A 19,037-nucleotide genomic window follows, 5' to 3' on the forward strand; every position below is an offset into this window, starting at 1 on the left:
TCAGAATAGACCATCCTGGATATATTCTATGATGGTTTATCTGAGCTATCAAAAATGTCACTGGACACTTCTGCAGGTGGATCCATTCACCTAAAGAAAATGCCTGCAGAAGCTCAAGAACTCATTGACATGGTTGCAAATAACCAGTTCATGTACACTTCTGATAGGAATCCTGTGAGCAATGGGACGCCTATGAAGAAGGGAGTTCTTGAAGTTGATACTCTGAATGCCATATTGGCTCAGAATAAAATATTGACTCAGCAAGTCAATATGATCTCTCAGAGTCTGAATGGAATGCAAGCTGCATCCAACAGTACTCAAGAGGCTTCTTATGAAGAAGAAGCTTATGATCCTGAGAACCCTGCAATAGCAGAGGTGAATTATTTAGGTGAACCTTATGGAAACACCTATAACTCATCATGGAGAAATCATCCAAATTTCTCATGGAAGGATCAAAAGCCTCAACAAGGCTTTAATAATGGTGGAAGAAACAGGTTTAACAATAATAAACCTTTTCCATCATCCACTCAGCAACAGACAGAGAACTCTGAACAAAATGCTTCTAATTTAGCAAATCTAGTCTCTGATCTATCTAAGGCCACTGTAAGTTTCATGAATGAAACAAGGTCTTCCATTAGAAATTTGGAAGCACAAGTGGGCCAGCTGTGTAAAAGGATCACTAAAATCCCTCGTAGTACTCTCCCAAGCAATACAGAAGAGAATCCAAAAGGAGAGTGTAAGTCCATTGACATAAGCGCCATGGCCGAACCTGTGAGGAGAGGAGAGGACGTGAATCCCAAGGAGGAAGACCTCCTGGGACGTCCAGTGATCAATAAGGAGCTTCCCTCTGAGGAACCAAAGGAATTTGAGACTCATCTAGAGACCATAGAGATTCCATTGAACCTCCTTATGCCCTTCATGAGCTCTGATGAGTATTCCTCTTCTGAAGAGAATGAGGATGTTACTGAAGAGCAAACTGTCAAGTTTCTTGGTGCAATCATGAAGCTGAATGCCAAATTATTTGGCATTGATACTTGGGAAGTTGAACCTCCCTTGTTCATCAATGAACTAAGTGATCTGGATCAACTGACATTGCCTCAGAAGAGACAGGATCCTAGAAAGTTCATAATACCCTGCACCATAGGCACCATGACCTTTAAGGCTCTGTGTGACCTTGGTTCAGGAATAAACCTCATGCCCCTCTCTGTAATAGAGAAACTGGGAATCTATGGGGTGCAAGCTGCTAAAATCTCATTAGAGATGGCAGACAGTTCAAGAAAATAGGCTTATGGACAAGTAGAGGATGTGCTAGTAAAGGTTGAAGGCCTTTACATCCCTGCTGATTTCATAGTCCTGGATATTGGAAAGGAAGAGGATGAATCCATCATCCTAGGAAGACCTTTCCTGGCCACAGCAAGAGCTGTGATTGATGTTGACAGAGGTGAAATATTCCTTCAATGGAATGAGGACTCCCTTGTGTTTAAAACTCAAGGATCTCCCTCTGCAACCATGGAGAGGAAGCAGAAAAAGCTTCTCTCAAAGCAGAGTCAACCAGAGCCCCCACAGTCAAACTCTAAGTTTGGTGTTGGGAGGCCACAACCAAACTCTAAGTTTGGTGTTGAACTCCCATATCCAAACTCTAAGTTTGGTGTTGGAGAGTCTCAACAAAGCTCTGCACATCTGTAAGGCTCCATGAGAGCCCACTGTCAAGCTATTGACATTAAAGAAGCGCTTGTTGGGAGGCAACCTAATTTTTATTTATCTAACTATATTTTTCTTAGTTATATGTCTTTGTAGGTTCATGATCATGTGGAGTTACAAAACAAACAAAAAAATCAAAAACGGAATCAAAAACAGCAGAAGAAAAATCACACCCTGGAGGAGCATCTGTCTGGCGTTCAAACGCCAGAACAGAGCATGGTTCTGGCGCTGAACGCTCAGAATGGGCAGCATCCTGGCGCTGAACACCCAGAACAAGCATGGTTCTGGCGTTCAACGCCAGAAATGGCAGCAAATGGGCGTTGAACGCCCAAAATGGGCACCAACCTGGCGCTGAACGCCCAGAGTTGTGTGCAAGGGCATTTTACATGCCTAAATTGGTGCAGAGATGTAAATGCCTTGACACCTCAGTATCTGTGGACCCCACAGGATCATCTCAGGATATGTGGACCCCACAGGATCCCCACCTACCTCATCATCTCTCTTTCCATTCATGATCATCCCTTCTGTTTTCCATTTACCACTCACATCCATACAACCACTACCTTCAAAATTCAACATCTCTCTCTCCCACCCAATCCCACCCATATGGCCGAATACACACTCCCATCCATTTCCTCCATATCTTCTTCTTCTTCTTCTATTCTTTCTTCTTTTGCTCGAGGGCGAGCAACATTCTAAGTTTGGTGTGGTAAAAGCATAGCTTTTTTGTTTTTTCCATAACCATTGAAGGCACCTAAGGCCAGAGAAACCTCTAGAAAGAGGAAAGGGAAGACAAAAGCTTCCATCAAGGGTCTATAGCTCAGTGGTAGAACATTTGACTACAAATCAAGAGATCCCTGAGATACCTCAGGGGATACATTTTCTTCCACACAATTATTGGAAGCAACTAAGGGTGGAACATCAAGAGCACTCCATCATCCTTCATGAAATCAGAGAAGATCTAAAAGCAATGAAGGAGGAGCAACAAAGACAAGGAAGAGACATAGAAGAGCTCAAGGACATCATTGGTTCCTCAAGAAGGAAACGCACCCATCACTAAGGTGGACTCATTCCTTGTTCTTATTTCTTCCGTTTTTCGTTTTCTATGTTATGTGCTTATCTATGTTTGTGTCTTCATTTCATGATCATTAGTAGTTAGTAACTTTGTCTTAAAGTTATGAATGTCCTATGAATCCATCACCTCTCTTAAATGAAAAATGTTTTTAATTCAAAAGAACAAGAAGTACATGAGTTTCGAATTTATCCTTGAACTTAGCTTAATTATATTGATGTGGTGACAATGCTTCTTGTTTTCTGAATGTATGCTTGAACAGTGCATATGTCTTTTGAAGTTGTTGTTTAAGAATGTTAAATATGTTGGCTCTTGAAAGAATGATGACTAGGAGACATGTTATTTGATAATCTGAAAAATCATAAAAATGATTCTTGAAGCAAGAAAAAGCAGCAAAGAACAAAGCTTGCAGAAAAAAAAATAGGCGGAAAAAAAATAATAGAAAAAGAAAAAGCAAGCAGAAAAAGCCAAAAGCTCTTAAAACCAAGAGGCAAGAGCAAAAAGCCAATAACCCTTAAAACCAAAAGGCAAGGGCAAATAAAAAGGATCCCAAGGCTTTGAGCATCAGTGGATAGGAGGGCCTAAAGGAATAAAATCCTAGCCTAAGCGGCTAAACCAAGCTGTCCCTAACCATGTGCTTGTGGCGTGTAGGTGTCAAGTGAAAACTTGAGACTGAGCGGTTAAAGTCAAGGTCCAAAGCAAAAAAAAAAGAGTGTGCTTAAGAACCCTGAACACCTCTAATTGGGGACTTTAGCAAAGCTGAGTCACAATCTGAAAAGGTTCACCCAAGTATGTGTCTGTGGCATTTATGTATCCGGTGGTAATACTGGAAAACAAAGTGCTTAGGGCCACGGCCAAGACTCATAAAATAGCTGTGTTCAAGAATCATCATACTGAACTAGGAGAATCAATAACACTATCTGAAATCTGAGTTCCTATAGATGCCAATCATTCTGAACCTCAATGGATAAAGTGAGATGCCAAAACTATTCAAGAGGCAAAAAGCTATAAGTCCCGCTCATATGGTTGGAGCTATGTTTCATTGATAGTTTGGAATTTATAGTATATTCTCTTCTTTTTATCCTATTTGATTTTCAGTTGCTTGGGGACAAGCAACAATTTAAGTTTGGTGTTGTGATGAGCGGATAATTTATACGCTTTTTGGCATTGTTTTTAGTATGTTTTTAGTAGAATCTAGTTACTTTTAGGGATGTTTTCATTAGTTTATATGTTAAATTCACATTTCTGGACTTTACTATGTGATTTTGTGTTTTTCTATGATTTCAGGTATTTTCTGACTGAAATTGAGGGACTTGAGCAGAAATCAGATTCAGAGGTTGAAGAAGGACTGCTGATGCTGTTGGATTCTGACCTCCCTGCACTCAAAATGGATTTTCTAGAGCTACAGAACTCAAAACGGAGCGATTCTAATTGCGTTGGAAAGTAGACATCCAGGGCTTTCCAGCAATATATAATAGTCTATACTTTGGCCAAGAATAGATGACGTAAACTGGCGTTCAACGCCAGCTCTCTGCCCAAATCTGGCGTCCAGCGCCAGAAAAGGAGCCAAAACCAGAGTTGAACGCCCAAACTGGCACAAAAGCTGGCGTTCAACTTCAAGAAAGACCTCTACACGTGCAACACTCAAGCTCAGCCCAAACACACACCAAGTGGGCCCAGGAAGTGGATTTATGCATCAATTACTTACTCATGTAAACCCTAGTAGCTAGTTTATTATAAATAGGACCTCTTACTATTGTATTAGGCATCTTTGGTCTCAGTTTTAATCCATTGTTCATCTTAGGAGACTATTGATCACGTTTTAGGGGGCTGGCCATCTCGGCCATGCCTGGACCTTCACTTATGTATTTTTAACGGTAGAGTTTCTACACTCCATAGATTAAGGTGTGGAGCTCTGCTGTCCCTCAAAGATTAATGCAAAGTACTACTGTTTTCTATTCAATTCATCTTATTTCGCTTCTAAGATATCCATTCGCACCCAAGAACGTGATGAAGGTGATGATTATGTGTGACGCTCATCACCATTCTCCCCTATGAACACGTGCCTGACAAACACTTCCGTTCTACTTGAAATAAGCTAGAATGAATATCTCTTAGATCTCCTAACCAGAATCTTCATGGCGTAAGCTAGAATGATGGCGGCATTCAAGAGAATCCGGAAGGTCTAAACCTTGTCTGTGGTATTCCGAGTAGGATTCAATGACTGAATGACTGTGACGAGCTCCTAACTCGCAATTGCAGGGCGTTAGTGACAGACGCAAAAGGATAGTAAATCCTATTCCAGCATGATCGAGAACCGACAGATGAATAGTCGTGCCGTGACAGGGTGCGTGAGCATATTATTCACTGAGAGGATAAGATGAAGCCATTGGCAAGGGTGATGCCTCCAGACGATTAGCCGTGCCGTGACAGGGCATTGGATCATTTTCCCGAGAGATGACCGAAAGTAGCCATTGACAGTGGTGATGTATCACATAAAGCCAGCCATGGAAAGGAGTGAGACTGATTGGATGAAGATAGCAGGAAAGCAGAGGTTCAGAGGAACGAAAAGCATCTCCATTCGCTTATCTGAAATTCCTACCCATGATTTACATAAGTATCTCTATCCCTATTTTATTAATTAATATTCGAAAACCACATAACTGTTTTATATCCGCCTGACTGAGATTTGCAAGGTGACCATAGCTTGCTTCATACCAACAATCTCCGTGGGATTCGACCCTTACTCACGTAAGGTATTACTTGGACGACCCAGTGTACTTGCTGGTTAGTTGTATCGAAGTTGTGAACCATGGTATTCGCACCATGTTCTTGGCGCCATTGCCAGGGAAAGAAAGAGCCATGAATTTTACATCATTAAAGTGTAACCACGATTACGCGTACCAAGTTGCTCACGTTGCCAGGGATTGTTCGAGCCTGGACATCACAATTTCGTGCACCAATTCCCCCTTGAGACACGTGCGAAATATTCTTCCTTTTGTGTTATCCGAACCCTTCAATGCCCCATCAATGATCCTACAAAATAAAAAAAATGATTGAAAACACACTTGTAGGAAGTGGCGGCAAAATTTAAAGAATAACTACTTTTTAAAGTTTTTGTTTTAACTAACTAAGTGCCATTCATTAGTGCAAACCAACTGACTAGCTCAACATCCATGTGTACAACATTTGCAACACCAAACTTAGTTTGGTTCCGTGTGATGTAAAAGAATTGTTCAAGGCCTCTAAGAGTGACATGATATGGGTTACATTGATGTTCTCTTAGTGTGCCTTGAACACCAAACTTGTTCTTCACTATATGTTGCACACAATGACTCATACAAATGCATATCAAGTTGATTTGAAATTCATGAACCTTGCATTATTAACTAATCTAAAAGCATATAAAACATGGGTTGCCTCCCATGAAGCGCTTCTTTAGCGTCACTAGCTTGACGTTTTGCCTTTATCAAGGTGGTTGGTAATGCTTCAGTTCTTCCCCTCTTGCAGTAGACCTATATCCATTGGCTTCATCAAGGATCTCCACATGTTCTAAGGAAAGAACTCTGTTAATGGTGAAGACCTTAGGTAACTGAGATGGGATAGTGGGGAGATGAGGTGGAATATCTGGGAAGTAGGCTGAGATCACTTTATCCCCCAGAGAAAAGTCCTTTATAGGGATCTTCTTGTTCCTCCACCTCCTTGGTGCCTTCTTCTTTGTCCCTTTTGATGATGCCTTGATCTTTGTGACCTCCTCTTCTAAGGAAATTTTGTTGTTGGTCTCACATGACTCTGGTGGTTTAGGTTCCTCCTGATTTTCCTTAAGCTGTGACAGCTGCTGAGTTCCTTGTTCATCAACTAAGGGGTTTCCCAGAGGTGTTGTTTGTGCTTCAGTGCTTGCTTCTTCCCTCGGTATCTCATTATGATCTTTGCTTGGTTCTTTGTTCTCTTGATCTGTTTCTTGTGAGACTTTGAAGACATTGAAGCTGAGCTGTTCATCATGGATCCTCAAAATTAGCTCCCCTCGCTCCACATCTATGAGTGCTCTGGCTGTAGCTAGGAATGGTCTTCCCAATATGATTGGGTGAGTGTGACTCTCTTCCATGTCTAAGATGACAAAGTCTGTGGGAAGAAAGTATTTCCCAACCTTTATTAACACGTTTTCCACCACTCCTATTGCTTGTTTTTGAGTTTTGTCAGCCAGCCTGATGACTACATCTGTGGGCATTATCTCATTGATCTGCAGCCTCTTCATAAGGGATAAAGGCATTAAGTTGATGCTTTCTCCCAAATCGTAGAGTGCTCTATCAAACCGTGTTTTTCCTATTGCACAGGGAATGTGAAAACTCCCTGGGTCCTTCCTTTTTATAGGCAACTCTGGTTGAATGAGAGCACTGCATTCCTTATTCATCACTATTGTTTGTCCTCCCTTGAGTGAGCTTTTCCTGGTTAGCAGCTCCTTCATATACTTGAGAGAGCTTCCAGCCTCTTGATGGTGTCTCCCTGGTTCTTGATGCTAGCTCGCACCTCCTCTTTGAATACCTGATTATCTTGAATCTCTTTGCATATGCCCTCAAGCATAGTGGTATGCGAAATTGTTACTCAGGTTGTAAAATTTGTTGTTCGTTCTCTCCCTGGCAATGGTTCCAACAAACTGGTGCACAATACCATGGTCCAAACATAACTCCACAACTTCGCACAACTAACCAGCAAGTGCACTGGGTCGTCCAAGTAATAAAACCTTACGTGAGTAAGGGTCGATCCCACGGAGATTGTTGGTATGAAGCAAGCTATGGTCACCTTGTAAATCTCAGTCAGGCGGATATCAAATGGTTATAGTATTTTCGAATAATAATAATAAATAAACAGAAAATAAAGATAAAAATACTTATGTAAATCATTGGTGAGAATTTCAGATAAGCTTATAGAGATGCTTTCGCTCCTTTGAACCTCTGCTTTCCTGCTGTCTTCATCCAATCATTCCTACTCCTTTCCATGGCAAGCTTTATATAGGGCATCACCATTGTCAATGGCTACATCCCATCCTCTCTGTGAAAAAGGTCCAAATGCTCTGTCACGGCACGACTAATCATATGGAGGTTCTCGATCATACTGGAATAGGATTCACCCTCCTTTTGCATCTGTCACTACGCCCAGCACTCGCGAGTTTGAAGTTCGTCACAGCCATCCCTTCCTAGATCCTACTCGGAATACCACAGACAAGGTTTAGACTTTCCGGATCTCAGGAATGGCCATCCATGGGTTCTAACTTATACCACAAAGATTCTAATATCTCGGACTCGGTCCTCTGTATTAGATATCTAAGAGATATTCATTCTAGCTTGTTTGCTTGTAGAACAGAAGTGTTTGTCAGGCACGCGTTCATGAGTGAGAATGATGATGAGCGTCACATAGTCATCACATTCATCATGTTCTTGGGTTCGAATGGATATCTTCGAAGCGGAATAAGTTGAATTGAATAGAAAAACAGTAGTACTTTGCATTAAATCATGAGGAACAGCAGAGCTCCACACCTTAATCTATGGAGTGCAGAAACTCTACTGTTGAAAAATACATAAATAATGAAGGTTCAGGCATGGCCGAATGGCCAGCCCCCAAACATGATCAATAGATCAAAAGATAATCCAAAGATGTCTAATACAATAGTAAAAAGTCCTATTTATACTAAACTAGTTACTAGGGTTTACAGAAGTAAGTAATTGGTGCATAAATCCACTTCCGGGGCCCACTTGGTGTGTGCTTGGGCTGAGCTTGAAGTTTACACATGGAGAGGTCATTCTTGGAGTTGAACGCCAGTTTGTAACGTGTTTCTGGCGTTCAACTCTGGTTCGTGACGTGTTTCTGGCGTTTAACTCTAGACTACAGCGTAGAACTGGCGTTCAATGCCCTTTTGCATCATCTAAACTCGACCAAAGTATGGACTATTATATATTTCTGGAAAGCCCTGAATGTCTATTTCCAACGCAATTGGAAGCGCGCCATTTTGAGTTATTTAGCTCCAGAAAATCCATTTTGAGTGCAGAGAGGTCAGAATCCAACAGCATCAGCAGTCCTTCTTCAACCTCTGAATCTGATTTTTGCTCAAGTCCCTCAATTTCAGCCAGAAAATATCTGAAATCACAGAAAAACACACAAACTCATAGTAAAGTCTAGAAATGTGAATTTAACATAAAAACTAATAAAAACATCCCTAAAAGTAACTAGATCCTACAAAAAACATACTAAAAACAATGCCAAAAATCGTATAAATTATCCGCTCATCACAACACCAAACTTAAATTGTTCCTTGTCCCCAAGAAAGTGAAAATCAAATAGGATAAAAAGAAGAGAATATACTATAAATTCCAAACTATCAATGAAACATAGCTCCAATCAAATGAGCGGGACTTGTAGCTTTTTGCATCTTGAATAGTTTTGGCATCTCACTTTATCCATTGAGGTTCAAATGATTGGCATCTATAGGAACTTAGAGTTCAGATAGTGTTATTGATTCTCCTAGTTCAGTATGTTGATTCTTGAACACAGCTACTTTCTGAGTCTTGGCCGTGGCCCTAAGCACTTTGTTTTCCAGTATTACCACCGGATACATAAATGCCACAGACACATAATTAGGTGAACCTTTTCAGATTGTGACTCAGCTTTGCTAAAGTCCCCAATTAGAGGTGTCCAGGGTTCTTAAGCACACTCTTCTTTTGCTTTGGACCTTGACTTTAACCGCTTAGTCTCAAGTTTTCACTTGACACCTTCACGCCACAAGCACATGGTTAGGGACAGCTTGGTTTAGCCGCTTAGGCCAAGATTTTATTCCTTTAGGCCCTCCTATCCACTGATGGTCAAAGCCTTGGGATCCTTTTTATTTACCCTTGCCTTTTGGTTTTAAGGGCTATTGGCTTTTTGCTCTTGCCTTTTGGTTTTAAGAGCTTTTGGCTTTTTCTGCTTGCTTTTTCTTTTTCTTTCTATTTTTTTTCGCTATTTTTTTTTCGCAGGCTTCCTGTATTCACTGCTTTTTCTTGCTTCAAGAATCAAGTTTATGATTTTTCAGATTATCAAATAACATGTCTCCTTGTCATCATTCTTTCAAGAGCCAACATATTTAACATTCATAAACAACAACTTCAAAAGACATATGCACTGTTCAAGCATTCATTCAGAAAACAAAAAGTATTGTCACCACATCAATATAATTAAACTAAGTTCAAGGATAAATTCAAAACTCATGTACTTCTTGTTCTTTTGTTTTTAAAACATTTTTCATTTAAGAGAGGTGATAGATTCATATTCACTACTTTAAGACATAGACACTTAGACACTAATGATCATGTAATAAAGACACAAACATAGATAAACATTTAACATAAGAAAATGAAAAACAGAAAATTTAAGAACAAGGAATGAGTCCACCTTAGTGATGGTGGCGTTTCCTTCTTGAGGAACCAATGATGTCCTTGAGCTCTTCTATGTCTCTTCCTTGTCTTTGTTGCTCCTCCCTCATAGCTCTTTGATCTTCTCTAATTTCATGGAGGATGATTGAGTGCTCTTGATGTTCCTATCCTTAGTTGCTCCCAATAATTGTGTTGAGGAAAATGTATCCCCTGAGGTATCTCAGGGATCTCTTGATTTACAGTCAAATGTTCTACCACTAAGCTATAGACCCTTGAGATGAATCTCTCCATCTCCTATGACTCGGAGGTGGAAGCTTTTGTCTTCCCTTTCCTCTTTCTAGAGGATTCTCCGGTCTTAGGTGCCATCAATGGTAATGGAAAAATAAAAAAACTATACTTTTACTACACCAAACTTAGAATATTGCTCGCCCTCGAGCAAGAGAAGAAAGAATAGATGAAGAAGAAGAAGATATGGAGGAGATGGAGGGATGTGTGTATTCGGCTATATGGGTGGGCTTGGGTGGGAAAGAGATTTTGAATTTTGAAGGTAGGTGGGGTGTATGGATGTGAGTGGTGAATGAAAAACAGAAGGGATGACTGTGAATGGAGAGAGAGAGGGTGATATAGGATTATGAGGAGGGAAGGTGAGTGGAGGTATGTGGGGATCCTGTGGGGTCCACAGATCCTGAAGTGTCAAGGATTTACATCCCTGCACCAATTAGGCATGTAAAACACCTTTGCATGCAATTCTGGCATTTAAATGCCGAAGTGATGCTTGTTCTGGGCGTTCAATGCCCATATGCAGCATATTTCTGGCGTTGAACGCCAGCTTCATGCTTGTTTCTGGCGTTCAGCGCCAGCTCCATGCTCTGTTCTGGCGTTGACCGCCAGCCAGATGCTCCTTATTGGCCTTAAAACGCCAGTAAGTCCTTCCTCCAGGGTGTTCTGTTTTCAATGCTGTTTATCATTTTGTTTTTTTATTTTTTTTTAGTTTTTGTGACTTCACATGATCATCAACCTAATAAATCATGAAATAACAAAGAGAAAATAAAATAAAATATATTAAATAACATTGGGTTGCCTCCCAACAAGCGCTTCTTTAATGCAATAGCTTGACAGTGGGCTCTCATGGAGCCACACAGGTGATCAGGTCAATTTTATAGACTTCCCAATACCAAACTTGGAGTTTGGATATGGGAGTTCAACACCAAACTTAGAGTTTGGCTGAGGCCTCCCAACACCAAACTTAGAGTTTGACTGTGGGGGCTTTAGTTGACTCTATACTGAGAGAAGCTTGCTGGGCCTCTTTTTCATATTTACAGAAGGATGACCTTGAGTTTTAAACACAAGGGAGTCCTTATTCAATTGAAGGACTAGTTCACCTCTGTCTACATCAATCACAGCTCTTGCTTTGGCTAGGAAGGGTCTTCTAAGAATGATGGATTCATCCTCATCCTTCCCAATATCCAGGATTATAAAATCAGCAGGGATGTAAAGGCCTTCAACCTTTACTAACACGTCCTCTACTTGTCCATAAGCCTCTTTTCTTGAGTTGTCTGCCATCTCTAAAGAGATTTTAGCAGCTTGCACCTCAAAGATTCCCAGTTTCTCCATTACAGAGAGTGGCATGAGGTTTATTCCTGACCCAAGGTCACATAAAGCCTTCTCAAAGGTTATGGTGCCTATGGTACAGGTATTAGGAACTTTCCAGGATCCTGTTTCTTCTGAGGCAATCTCAGTTGATCCAATGCATTTAGTTCATTGGTGAACAGGGGAGGTTCATCTCCCCAAGTTTCATTACTAAATAAATTGGCATTCAGCTTTATGATTGCACCAAGGAACTTGGCAACTTGCTCTTCAGTAACATCTTCATTCTCTTCAGAAGAAGAATACTCTTCAGAGCTCATGAAGGGCGTAAGGAGGTTTAATGGAATCTCTATGGTCTCTAGATGAGCCTCAGAGTCCTTTCGTTCCTCAAAGGGAAACTCCTTGTTGATCACTGGACATCCCAGGAGGTCTTCCTCACTGGGATTCACGTCCTTCTCCCTTCTTGTGGGTTCGGCCATGATGGTCAATTCAATGGCCTTGCACTCTCCTTTTGGATTTTCTTCTGTATTGCTTGGTAGAGTACTTTGAGGGAATTCAGTGATCCTTTTACTCAGCTGGCCCACTTGTGCCTCCAAATTTCTAATGGAGGACCTTGTTTCATTCATAAAACTCAGAGTGGCCTTAGATAGATCAGAGACTAAGTTTGCTAAATTAGAGGTATTTTGTTCAGAATTCTCTGTTTGTTGCTGAGTGGATGATGGAAAAGGTTTACTATTGTTAAACCTATTTCTTCCACCATTATTAAAGCCTTATTGAGGCTTTTGTTGATCCTTCCATGAGAGATTTGGGTGATTTCTCCATGAGGGATTATAGGTGTTTCCATATGGTTTACCCATGTAATTCACCTCTGCTATTGCAGGGTTCTCAGGATCATAAGCTTCTTCTTCAGAAGATGCCTCTTGAGTACTGTTGGATGCAGCTTGCATTCCACTCAGACTCTGAGAAATCATATTGACTTGCTGAGTCAATATTTTATTCTGAGCCAATATGGCATTCAGAGTATCAATTTCAAGAACTCCCTTCTTCTAAGGCGTCCCATTACTTACAGGATTCCTCTCAGAAGTTTACATAAACTGGTTGTTAGCAACCATGTCAATAAGTTCTTAAGCTTCTGCAGGCATTTTCTTTAGGTGAATGGATCCACCTGCAGAAGTATCCAATGACATTTTAGCTAATTCAGATAGACCATCATAGAATATATCCAGGATGGTCCATTCTGAAAGCATGTCAGAAGGACACTTTTTGGTCAGTTCCTTGTATCTCTCCCAAGCTTCATAGAGGGATTCACCTTCTTTCTGTCTGAAGGTTTGAACATCCACTCTAAGCTTACTCAGCTTTTGAGGAGGAAAGAACTTGGCTAAGAAAGCCTTGACCAGCTTATCCCAAGAGTTCAGGCTATCCTTAGGTTGAGAGTCCAACCATATTCTAGCTCTGTCTCTCACAGAAAAAGGGAAAAGCATGAGCCTGTAGACTTCAGGATCTACTTCATTAGTCTTAACAGTGTCACATATCTGCAAGAATTCAGTTAAGAACTGAAAGGGATCTTCAGATGGAAGTCCATGAAACTTGCAGTTTTGTTGCATCAGAGAAACTAATTGAGGTTTAAGCTCAAAATTGTTTGCTCCAATGGTAGGAATTGAGATGCTTCTTCCATGTAAATTGGAATTAGGTGCAGTAAAGTCACCAAGCATCCTCCTTGCATTATTATTATTTTCGGCTGCCATCTCCTCTTCCTGTTCGAAAATTCCTGTAAGGTTGTCTCTGGATTGTTATATTTTAACTTCTCTTAGTTTCCTTTTAAGAGTCCTTTCAAGTTCAGGGTCTGCTTCAACAAGAATGTTCTTGTCCTTGCTCCTGCTCATATGAAAGAGAAGGGAACAGAAAAATAATATTAGGAATCCTTTTTACCACAGTATAGAGGTTTCCTTGTTGTGAGTAGAAGAAAAGAAGAGTAGAAGAGAAAAGAAAGGAGAATCCAAACAGAAGGGTGAGGAGAGCAGAGATATGAGATGAAGAGAAGTGTTAGTAGATGAATAAATAAATAGAAGAAGATGAGAGGTGAGAGTATTTTCGAAAATTAAAAATTAAAATTTAAAGTTAAATTTTGAAAATAGTTTCTGAAAAAGGTTAGTAATTTTCGAAAATTAGGAATGAAATAAAATTAAAATTAAAAATTGAAAACAATTAATTAATTAAAAAGAATTTTTGAAAAAGAGGGAAGGGATTTTCGAAAATTAGAGAGGGGAAGTTAGTTAGGTAGTTTTGAAAGAGATAAGAAACAAACAAAAAGTTAATTAGTTAGTTGAAACAAATTTTGAAAATCAAAATTTTAAAAGATAAGAAAATAAGAAGTTAGAAAAGATATTTGAAAAAGATAAGATGAAAAGATATTTTTGAAAAGATATGATTGAAATTAGTTTTGAAAAAGATTTGATTTTTAAAATCACAATTAATGACTTGATTCACAAGAAATCACAAGATATGATTCTAGAACTTAAAGTTTGAATCTTTCTTAACAAGTAAGTAACAAACTTGAAATTTTTGAATCAAAACATTAATTGATGATGTGATTTTCGAAAATTATGAGATAAAATTGATAAAAAGATTTTTGAAAAATATTTTTAAAATTTTCGAAAATAAATAAGAAAAATGAAAAAGATTTGATTTTTGAAAAAGATTTTGAAAAAGATAAGATTTTTAAATTGAAAATTTGATTTGACTCATAAGAAACAATTGAATTTTAAAAATTTTTGAAAAAGTCAATCCAAATTTTCGAAATTTATGAGAGAAAAAAGGAAAGATATTTTTTTTTATTTTGATTTTTTTTTTATTTTTGAATTTTAATAAGGAAAGAGAAAAACATGAAAAAGACTCAATGCATGAAAATTTTAGATCAAAACAATGAATGCATGCAAGAATGCTATGAATGTTAAGATGAACACCAAGAACATTTTGAAGATCATGATGAACATCAAGAACATATTTTTGAAAAATTTTCAAGAAAAGAAAACATGCAAGACACCAAACTTAGAAATTTTTCATGTATAGACACTATGAATGCAAGAATGCATATGAAAAACAAGAAAAGACATAAAACAAGAAAATATGAAGATCAAACAAGAAGACTGGCCAAGAACAACTTAAAGATCATGAAGAACACTATGAATGCATGAATTTTCAAAAAATGCAAAAAAAAAATTTAGAAAAAATGCAATTGATACCAAACTTAAAAATTGACTCAAGACTCAAACAAGAAACACAAAATATTTTTGATTTTTTATGATTTTATGATTTTTTTGGATTTTTCAAAAATTAATGTGAAAAAGAAAAATAAGGATTCCAAAATTTTTAATATGAATTCCAGGAATCTTGTGCTCTTTAGTCTAAAGCTCCAATCTGAGGGTTAGACATGGCTTAATAGCCAGCCAAGCTTTAGTATGCTATTACATGCATTGAAGTGATTAGTTGAATCCTCAGTCCAAAGGAATTTAGACATGGCTTTACAGCCAGCCAGGATTCAACAAATCATCATGAAACACTAGAATTCATTCTTAAAAATTCTGAAATAATTTTCAAAAAAAAAAGGAAAAAAAAAATTTTTGAAAAATTAATTGGGAAAAACGAAAAAGAAGAAAATATTTTTTTGAAAAATTTTTGAAAATAAAATAAGAAGAAAATTACCCAATCTGAGCAACACGATGAACCGTCAGTTGTCCAAACTCGAACAATCCCCGACAACGGCGCCAAAAATTTGGTATGCGAAATTGTTACTCAGGTTGTAAAATTTGTTGTTCGTTCTCTCCCTAGAAATGGTTCCAACAAACTCGTGCACAATACCATGGTCCAAACATAACTCCACAACTTCGCACAACTAACCAGCAAGTGCACTGTGTCGTCCAAGTAATAAAACCTTACGTGAGTAAGGGTCGATCCCACGGAGATTGTTGGTATGAAGCAAGCTATGGTCACCTTGTAAATCTCAGTCAGGCGGATATCAAATGGTTATAGTATTTTTGAATAATAATAATAAATAAACAGAAAATAAATATAAAAATACTTATGTAAATCATTGGTGAGAATTTCAGATAAGCGTATAGAGATGCTTTCATTCCTCTGAACCTCTGCTTTCCTGCTGTCTTCATCCAATCATTCCTACTCCTTTCCATGGCAAGCTTTATATAGGGCATCACTGTTGTCAATAGCTACATCCCATCCTCTCTGTGAAAAAGGTCCAAATGCTCTGTCACGGCACGGCTAATCATCTGGAGGTTCTCGATCATACTGGAATAGGATTCACCCTCCTTTTGCGTCTGTCACTACGCCCAGCACTCGCGAGTTTGAAGTTCGTCATAGCCATCCCTTCCCAGATCCTACTCGGAATACCACAGACAAGGTTTAGACTTTCCGGATCTCAGGAATGGCCATCCATGGGTTCTAACTTATACCACGAAGATTCTAATATCTCGGACTCGGTCCTCTGTATTAGATATCTAAGAGATATTCATTCTAGCCTGTTTGCATGTAGAACAGAAGTGTTTGTCAGGCACGCGTTCATGAGTGAGAATGATGATGAGCGTCACATAATCATCACATTCATCATGTTCTTGGGTTCGAATGAATATCTTCGAAGCGGAATAAGTTGAATTGAATAGAAAAACAGTAGTACTTTGCATTAAATCATGAGGAACAGCAGAGCTCCACACCTTAATCTATGGAGTGCAGAAACTCTACCGTTGAAAAATACATAAGTAATGAAGGTTCAGGCATGGCTGAATGGCCAACCCCCAAACGTGATCAATAGATCAAAAGATAATCCAAAGATGTCTAATACAATAGTAAAAAGTCCTATTTATACTAAACTAGTTACTAGGGTTTACAGAAGTAAGTAATTGGTGCATAAATGCACTTCCGGGGCCCACTTGGTGTGTGCTTGGGCTGAACTTGAAGTTTACACGTGGAGAGGTCATTCTTGGAGTTGAACGCCAGTTTGTATCATGTTTTTGGCGTTCAACTCTGGTTCGTGACGTGTTTCAGGCGTTTAACTCCAGACTGCAGCGTAAAACTGGCGTTCAACGCCCTTTTACGTCGTCTAAACTCGACCAAAGTATGGACTATTATATATTTCTGGAAAGCCCTGGATGTCTACTTTCCAACCCAATTGGAAGCGCGCTATTTTAAGTTTTGTAGCTCCAGAAAATCCATTTTTAGTGCAGGGAGGTCAGAATCAGCAGTCCTTCTTCAACCTCTGAATCTGATTTTTGCTCAAGTTCCTCAATTTCAGCCAGAAAATACATGAAATCATAGAAAAATACACAAACTCATAGTAAAGTCCAGAAATGTGAATTTAACATAAAAACTAATAAAAACATCCCTAAAAGTAACTAGATCCTACTAAAAACATACTAAAAACAATGCCAAAAAGCGTATAAATTATCCGCTCATCACATAGTCTCAATTTTGGAGAGTCTATCTTCAGATGAGGGTGAGTTGAGAGTGGAGGGATGAGTTTGGTCATTCTGGTTTTGGTAATGATGTGGAGAGGTGTTGTTAGGGTGGTGTTGATATGATCTTTGTGTGGAATATTGGTGAGCTGCATGGTTGTTGGGGTTGTGACGTCTCTGATCTTGGTTTTGATCTTGTTGATTTCCCCACCCAAAGTTTGGGTGATTCTTCCATCCAGGGTTGTAGGTTTTGGAGTATGGATCATGGGTTTGCCTGGGTGAGTTTCCAATGTAATTGGCTTGTTCTTGCTCCTCCTCTGCCTCAGCATTCACTCCCTCTTGGGTTGCTGATGAGGTGGTGATTGCTGCCACTTGGTTCCTCTCCATCTTCTTGGTGAGATCAACCAGCTGCTTGGTAATAAGCTTATTTTGGGCCAGCAGTGCATCCACATTGTTCAGCTCCATCACTCCTCTAGTGTTGTCTCTTTCAGAAGCATAGAAGTAGTCATTCTCAGCTACAGTTTCAATGACATCTATGGCTTCTTCAATGGTCTTCTTCTTGTTAAGAGATCCCCCGGATGAATGATCTACTGCCTTCTTTGATTCATAAGAAAGGCCTTCATAGAAAATATGTAGCTGTACCCATTCATTGAACATATCTGGTGGACACCTTCTTGTCAGGTCCTTAAACCTCTCCCATGCTTCATATAGAGTCTCACCATCCTGCTGCCTGAATGTTTGCACCTCAGCTCTCAGCCTGTTAATTCGTTGAGAAGGATAGAATCTTGCCAGGAATTTGTTTACCACATCTTCCCAGGTTGCTAAACTCTCCTTTGGGAAGGATTCCAGCCATTTAGATGCCTTGTCCTTGAGTGAGAAAGGGAACAGAAGTAGTCTATAGGTGTCAGGATGAACACCATTAGACTTCACAGTATCACATATCCTCAGAAAGGTGGTTAGATGTTGATTGGGGTCTTCTTGGACACTCCCTCCGAATGAACAGTTGTTCTGAACAAGGGTGATGAGCTGTGGCTTTAGTTCAAAGTTGTTGGCATGTATGGTTGGCCTTTGGATGCTACTCCCACAGTTTCCTGGGTTTGGGTTGATGTAAGAACCCAGAACTCTTCTCTCTTGCCCAGCATGATTTGCTAGACCCTCTTTGCCATGGTTGTGAGCCTCTTCTTCATGATGGTTCTCCATGTTTTCATCCATGTCTGGTTCAAAATATTCTTCCTCTTCCTCAGCACCAACTACTCTCTTTCCTCTTGCTTCCCTCCTTAATCTAAGGAAGGTCCTCTCAGGTTCAGAATCAAATGAAGTTGAAGCCCCGCTTCTTCTCCCTGTCATACAACCAACAAGGCACAAGCAAGGAACTAGATGCAGAGACTATTCTTGTTAGAAATGCTGTTAGTGTGAGTGATGCAATATATCAAACAGTTAGTGGGTTAGTGGACTGAATCGTAAACAACTAAGAAAATAGGTAGTGGGAAGGGAAGAAAATAACTGAATAGAAAGTAAATTACTCAAATGAACTTAAATCAAACAAAAGAAGCAAAAAATGCTCAATCTAGTTATCCTTTAATTTAATCATTGTTGATACAAAATCAATCCCCAGCAACGGCGCCATAAACTTGATGCACACGGAAACTTGTCTCTCAACAATTTTCCTTCGGCAAGTGTACCGAATTGTCGTCAAGTAAAAACTCACAATAGAGTGAGGTCGAATCCCACAGGGATTGATTGATCAAGCAACTTTAATTAGATGAATGTTCTAGTTGAGCGAAGCAGAATTTGGTTTGAGTGTTGCAGGAA

The 19,037-nt window shown here is 39.3% G+C and overlaps 2 non-coding genes across 2 annotated transcripts; both read left to right on the top strand.

Moving 5' to 3' along the window:
* The first annotated feature begins 13,004 nt into the window (after positions 1-13,004).
* LOC148561843 (small nucleolar RNA R71) lies at positions 13,005-13,112 on the top strand. Its single transcript, XR_015886550.1, has one exon. It is a non-coding gene; the product is annotated as a small nucleolar RNA R71 (small nucleolar RNA).
* Positions 13,113-17,877: 4,765 nt separating this feature from the next.
* LOC148561844 (small nucleolar RNA R71) lies at positions 17,878-17,984 on the top strand. Its single transcript, XR_015888264.1, has one exon. It is a non-coding gene; the product is annotated as a small nucleolar RNA R71 (small nucleolar RNA).
* The last annotated feature ends 1,053 nt before the right edge of the window (positions 17,985-19,037 follow it).

The sequence above is a fragment of the Arachis ipaensis genome, chromosome B6 (assembly GCF_059453495.1).
Source record: "Arachis ipaensis isolate K30076 ecotype BB chromosome B6, ASM5945349v1, whole genome shotgun sequence".
NCBI classification, from domain to species: Eukaryota; Viridiplantae; Streptophyta; class Magnoliopsida; order Fabales; family Fabaceae; genus Arachis; species Arachis ipaensis.